A 6,890-nucleotide genomic window follows, 5' to 3' on the forward strand; every position below is an offset into this window, starting at 1 on the left:
CGTCGTGTACGATGCTTTCTGCTTTCCAAAGCATCTAAAAACATGTTACCTTTTTTTTTTTTTAAATCGTACCAGGAAAAGGGAGGTAGCAGAAAGGCAACAACATTTATCGTACCCCAACATTTAAAAAAATTATCATACAGGGACTTCCTTGACGATCCAGTGGTTAAGGCTCCGCGCTTCCACTGCAGGGGGCACGGGTTCAATCCCTGGTCAGGGAACTAATATCCCGCATGCTGCTTGGAGTGGCCAAAACAAACAAACAAACAAAACAACAAAAAAAATATTATACAAAAATTGACTTTGGGAGGTTCACAGTTTTAAGAATTTTATTACATATACAGAGTCCTGTAGCCACCAACACAATCAGGATACAGAACAGAATTATCACCCCTAAATCTCCCTCCTGCTGGTTTTTTAAAAAGTCAAATCTTCTCCCAACCCCTCACCCCTAATCCGCATCAACCACTGATCTGCTGTCCATCACTTTTTTTCTGTCTTCTGGGAATGTCATATAAATGAAATGATATAGTACTCCACCTTTGGAAACTGGCTTCTTTCACACAGCATAATGTCTTTGAGTTCCATCCAAGAGGTTGCCTGTATCTAGTACAGTCTTTTTTTTTTTTGCTGAGTCATATTCAACTGCAGACTGGACATTGAGTCGGGATATATCAGGCATTTCTGGTTATACCATCATTATACCATCATTTCTGAGATGACCATAATGGCTGACAGCTACGAAACCTAGTACATCCATCCTAGTATTTTATTATATTAACTCATTTAATTTCTCAGCAACCCGATGGGACAGCTACTAGCATTATGTCTATTTTGCAGACAAGAAAATCAAGCAATAGAGAGGTGACATAGCTTGCCCAACGTCACACAGTAGGTAAGTACAAGAATACTTCTGAGGTTAGAACTGGGTCCAGCCTTGTATTTCATAATGAAAGATCATAATTGTAAATGTTTCTGGCAGAGAGATGAGACATTTAAATCTCCAGGGAGGTATAAAAAGCTGATAGCTTTTTCCCTTCAAGAAGCAGGCTATGCTGGGGATCGGGGACAACTGACATGACCAGAAGAAAAACAAGAAAAAGGGACCAAGGTTTCCCTCTACACCATATTGCTAAGGCCCACTTACAGAGTTTGCACCCACCTACACACAGCCCAGGAGACAACCGCACTTGAACTGAATACAGTGGCTGATAAATAGGATATATCTCGACCTCCGTTCATCCTGCCTGGTCTCAGGGATTGGAAAGAGAACCAGACCTGAGAATTTGGAATTATTTACCATGAATCCCAGGGCTGCCGACCTCAGGCCTCCTGAAGGGCAGTCACCAATCATCAGTGTTCTTACCCAGCCTGAGATGCTGCTGCTGCCTTTAGAACCATAACTGCCAGTAAAAGTAGATGTGGATTCCAGGTGTCAACCTACCCCATATGGTTCATGTGGGGAAACTGAGGCCCAGAAAGAGAATGGGCTTGCCCAAAGGCACACAGCAAATCAGTAGCAGATCCAGCCTGTAACCTAGATCCTGTCTCCCACTCATCCACTCATTCATCCATTCATTCAACAAATACTGTACTTACCACACGCCAAGTACGTCTCTAGATGCTAGAGACAAACGATGAATAAGACACAACACTTGCCTTCATGGAGTTATAGTTTTGGCAGGAAGAAAGACATTAAAGTAATGATCACAAAGAAACAGATCATTTCAAACTGTAATAATAAAAACTATAAAATTGTCTCAAGAGCCTCAGGCAATGTGTTTCCCAATAAACCTAGCTGCTTCCATTTCTTAAAGGAAGGAGGGCAAAGTTTCCTGCAGTGGTAGACACTTCCACATGCCCTCTAAATAAGGTGATGCAAAAGTAGTTATATAGCTCTATAGCTTTTTATTATAGATGTCCAATGCTGGCTCCCTAGTTATCACTAACAACCTGTTGATAAGGCAAAGCTGAGTCTATTGGTCACTGCGGTGGAAAGTGCCACTTTAACAGAGCTTGGGTAGCATCTGCAAGAGGGAAAGGCAGGGTCATTTTTACTGAGATTCTGTACTCTGATTTAAGGAGGGTTTTCAAAGTGGCGGGAGGGGCAGTTGGTTAGCATTCAGTAAGGACCCTGTTAAGATAGCTGAGGATTGATGGAAACAGCAAGGTGACGATTTTGACGCGAGGGTTTCAAAGAGTCTTGGGGGATAAGATGTTGTTAGAGGCTTGCTATTGAAGAGTTTATGGGCTATTCCTGTAATGAACAGCAAAGTTAATTGACTGGGCAGAGGTATTCATGGAATGGTAAAGTTATGCTAATTAAGACAATAGAAGAGTAAAGACATGTTACTATTAGACACTGAGCCATGTGGGATAGATGGTTTTGGTTCTCATAAAGTAACAAGACAGCCATCATCACCTCCACCACCACGACCCCCCGCACTGGGTTGATCATGCAGCCTTTGTGCCACTTCGGAGGGGCTTTCACAGCATGTGCCGGTGGCTTTGCAAGTTTTTTGTGCAAGTTATTTGTGTCCTCACTGGACAGAATGCTCCTTGAGGGCAGAGACTCTGATTTAACACTGAGCCCCCAGCAGCCTGCACATGGCCTTGACCAGAGCGAGAGCTCAGACAGGATACATTCACTAACTGATGGAACGTGAGATTCTGATGAAACCCCAATTCCTGCAGCGAAAGCTGAGAAAATGTTCTTGATTCACTCCCAACCCCCATGATGATGAGAATGATGATGATGGTGATGATGGTGATGATGGTGATGATGATGATGATGGTGATGATGGTGGTGATGATGGTGATGATGGTGATGATGATGATGATGGTGGTGATGATGGTGATGATGATGATGATGGTGATGATGGTGATGATGGTGGTGATGATGGTGATGATGATGATGATGGTGGTGATGATGGTGATGATGGTGATGATGATGATGATGGTGATGATGGTGATGATAATGGTGATGATGGTGATGATGATGATGATGGTGATGATGTTGATGATGATGATGATGGTGATGATGGTGATGATGGTGGTGATGATGGTGATGATGATGATGATGGTGGTGATGATGGTGATGATGGTGATGATGGTGGTAATGATGGTGGTAATGATGGTGGTGATGATGATGATGATGATGGTGATGATGGCGATGATGGTGGTGATGATGGTGATGATGATGATGATGGTGGTGGTGATGGTGGTAATGATGATGATGATGATATCTGGCACTTTATGCCAGTCTTTGGGCAGGGGCCTGAGAACTGAGGAGGAGGTCTGGACAGGGCTTTAACTTAGGGGGAGCTCACTCAGTGGACTGGGAACTTCTTGAAGGCTTGTACCAGCTCTGATTGAATCAATGCTTGGACCCCAGAGTCTTACCAAATAGGAAGCAGAAGTCAGCCAATATTTGTTCAATGATCTTTATTTTCACTTATTTACTTTTTAACCTTCAAATTAAATTCCCTAGGACTGTAGTTCTCAAATTTCATGGGTGCATCAGAAATCCCCCGAGAGCTTGTTAAAACACAGATTGCTGAACCTTCCCCCAGAGTTTCAGATTCAGCAGGTTGGTGTGGGTATGATAATTTGAATTTTTAACAAGTTTCCTGGTGATGCTGACCCTGCTGGTCCAGGGACCCCATTTTAAGAACCGCTGCCCCAGTGGAAGGAGAGTAAGAAGTCACTGTGATTCTGAATTAGGAAGCCTAGGAAGGACCAGACGTCCCTACCCCATTTCTCCCATCCCGTGCCCCACATGGCAAGGCCTTCCTGGGCCACCAGGGCAAAGGTCAGAGGTGTCATCCAAGATCCAGCAGAGAACCTGGGGCTACAGCAGAGGCAGACTCTACGTGGGGAAAAGGCAGATCCCTAAGGGTGAGGGACCTCCCGTTTAGCCAACAAACAGAAGGGGCTAAATATGCAACTGGACCTGCTTTTTTTGAGTAAACACAGGGCCGCCTGTGTAAACACGCATTGTCTACTGGAGGATTAAGAAGAACAGGGTTGGGCTTTTTTTTTTTTTTCCTCCTTTTTTCCTTTTTTTTTTTTTTTTAAAGCACTGAGAAAAGCCATTAAGGGATTAACACCCCGATTTATGAAAATGGAGGATGATAAAGGAACAATGGGGTGACAGCATTGTGTAAACGACATTGATTCATTTCAGAGACAGGACTGCTAACTGGGAGAAATGGAGAAATAAATGGGACAATGAGGGGATGCTTTTACCAGCTTGTCATTAATTAGCCGAGAGTACAATTCTTTTATTGTCCTTTTTTGAAAAATACAAAATTGGTAGGAAAATACAAGCACTGAGCGAAGCGATTATTCTATGTCACCGGCTGACATCTGCTTTTCCTTTTCTCCCGAAGCTTGCCTCCGGAAGTGGTTTTTTTAAGGGAGGAAAGGAAACGTTCCCACCCCCCCACCCCCCGCAAAAGGTTCTTGTGAGGTTGGGGAATGAAATGACCCCCCAACCCACAAGTACACCTCAAATTTCTCAGCAGTGGGGGGTGGCCTCGAAGCTAGAAATGCCCCCTTGATCCTTTACCTGGAGGGAGTGAGGGCTGGGAAGTGAGAAGTGAGCAGGGTGCCCGGAGGCCTCTGGCAGTGGGTTGGGAAGGGACGCGGAGCTTGGGAGAAGGAAGATGAGCTTCTGGGAGCAGCAAGGCCAGCAAAGTAGCCCCCACTGGGCTCCACCGCTGGGCCCGTGCGGCTCTGCAGACCACCTCTCACCCATTTCGTCTACAATGGGGAGCTGAAGCATTTGAAATAAGCCCGTGTTGGGATGCATGTCATGAAAATCCTTCTCTAGATCAGGAAAGTGGGCTCAAGTCCTGACAGCAATGGCTTTTCCCCAGAACAGTGCAAGTGTCAGACCTGTCTGGGGGAAGGACGCATGTCTGGATTGATGAGAGTTTAGATACGACTTCTCTGGGCCCAGGAGGGCTTCTATCAGCCTGGGCAGGGGAGCGGGGAATGGATGGCATGGGCTTAGGGCCCTGGAGACTCACAGGGTAGACGCACAGCACGTCTATGTGGACTCTTGATGGAATAAGCAGGGTCCGTGCTGCCCAGATGGTCCTTAACCCCGTCGGGCCGGGCAGAGGTACAGCTGCAGAGAGAAACAGGGCTGTTTGGGTCTGAGTCCCGGCCGTCTCTCCATTTCTAAGGGCCATTTGTAAATCTGAGTATCCCACGTTTAGATTTGAACTTATCAGACATAGAAAAGTTAGCCACCTGTGGCTATTTCTAGAAAAAGTCAAACAATCACACAAGGGTTAATAGCACTTATCTAAAAAAAAAAAAAAAAAAAAAAAGGAGCTCCCAGAAACAGTGTGCCTGGCAAGGAAACTGTAAACAGCTCTCCATTGTTCTTGCCTCTGTGACTACTGGTCATTGTTTGGCCTTTAATCTGGAAACGCTATAGATATAAATATCGCTATCTTTATAGCATTGTATCTTTACAGGCAAAGATAAAACAATGGATCTTTGCATCTCTAAGCTTTGTGTGCCTGGAGGAAACTGTAAACAGCTCTCCATTGTTCTTGCCTCTGTGACTACTGGTCATTGTTTGGCCTTTAATCTGGAAACGCTATAGATATAAATATCGCTATCTTTATAGCATTGTATCTTTACAGGCAAAGATAAAACAATGGATCTTTGCATCTCTAAGCTTTATATGTATATAAAGATATCTTTATTCGGGAAGATTATGTATGTGTGCCTCACATATAAATGTTGAACCATCGTAGACTTTTCTCCACACACACACACCATATTCAGTGTCTCCTGTGTGCCAGGCACTGCTCTGGTGGTGGGCTTACAGTAGTAAACAAACAAGAAATCTCCCCCACTCTCATTCCCTATAGAATTTCCATGGCTGTCTGTGAAAACAGAAAATGAATATGTAATAGAAATAGGTCACATAATAATTAGCGCTACGGAGAAAAATGAAGCATATCTGGGGGTAGGGGGACGGCTTCACTGACAAGGTGCCAGTTGAGCAAACTCCTGAGCTGGCAGCCATGTGGGATGAAGGGTGTTCCAGGCAGAGGGCAAAGCGCATGCAAAGGCCCGGAGGCAGGAGTGTACTTGGTGGGTTTGAGGCACAGAAAGAACTAAGCTGGAGGAGTGAGAAAACGGGGACAAAGTCCAAGACAAGGTCCTTGTAAGGGCATCGCTGTTTACCTGGAGGGTGATGGGGGCCATTGAAGGGCTGTGAACAGAGTAACGTGATTTAATGGTTGAGTCAATAGGACCACAATGACTTCAATGGGTAGAATAGACCAAAGACTGTGTGTATACTTAAGATGCTCACCTAGACTGCTGATTTCAGGCACCTACAGGGGCCAAGCAGGTCCTAAAGGGAATGAATTATAGGGAATGGTGGGAAGACTGGCAAACAGGAGGCTGCCTGCTGGTGTAGAGGGGCAACTACTATTCAGCTCCTGCTGCTGGCTGACAGACCACCAGGTTAGACTCTTTCCTGAATCTCTTATCAGGCAAAGGAGAACTTACACAATAGATCTTCTTACCCTTCCTTTATTATCTGGCTGCCAGGAGGCTCAAGGATACGTTTAACTTTAAAGCATTATAACTATACTGCATAAAATTCTTGGCAAAGTCCTCCCCTTCCTTCTCCCAGTTTTCATAGTTTAATATGATTTCTAAACGTCCAGTTAAAGACCATGTGCTTTTTATTATAAGCAACCTCAAATTATGATACGTGAGGAATAAATTCTAAGTAAACTAGACTATGAGAGAATAGCTACTGTGATCATACTCTTTTATAACCATGGATTATAGGTGTTCAGGAAAAAAAAGTATTGTGATAGCATACGTTATTAAATGTTTGCCTTGTGTAGGGA

The sequence above is a fragment of the Lipotes vexillifer genome, unplaced genomic scaffold (genome assembly GCF_000442215.2).
Source record: "Lipotes vexillifer unplaced genomic scaffold, Lipotes_vexillifer_v1.1 scaffold342, whole genome shotgun sequence".
Classification (NCBI taxonomy): Eukaryota; Metazoa; Chordata; class Mammalia; order Artiodactyla; family Lipotidae; genus Lipotes; species Lipotes vexillifer.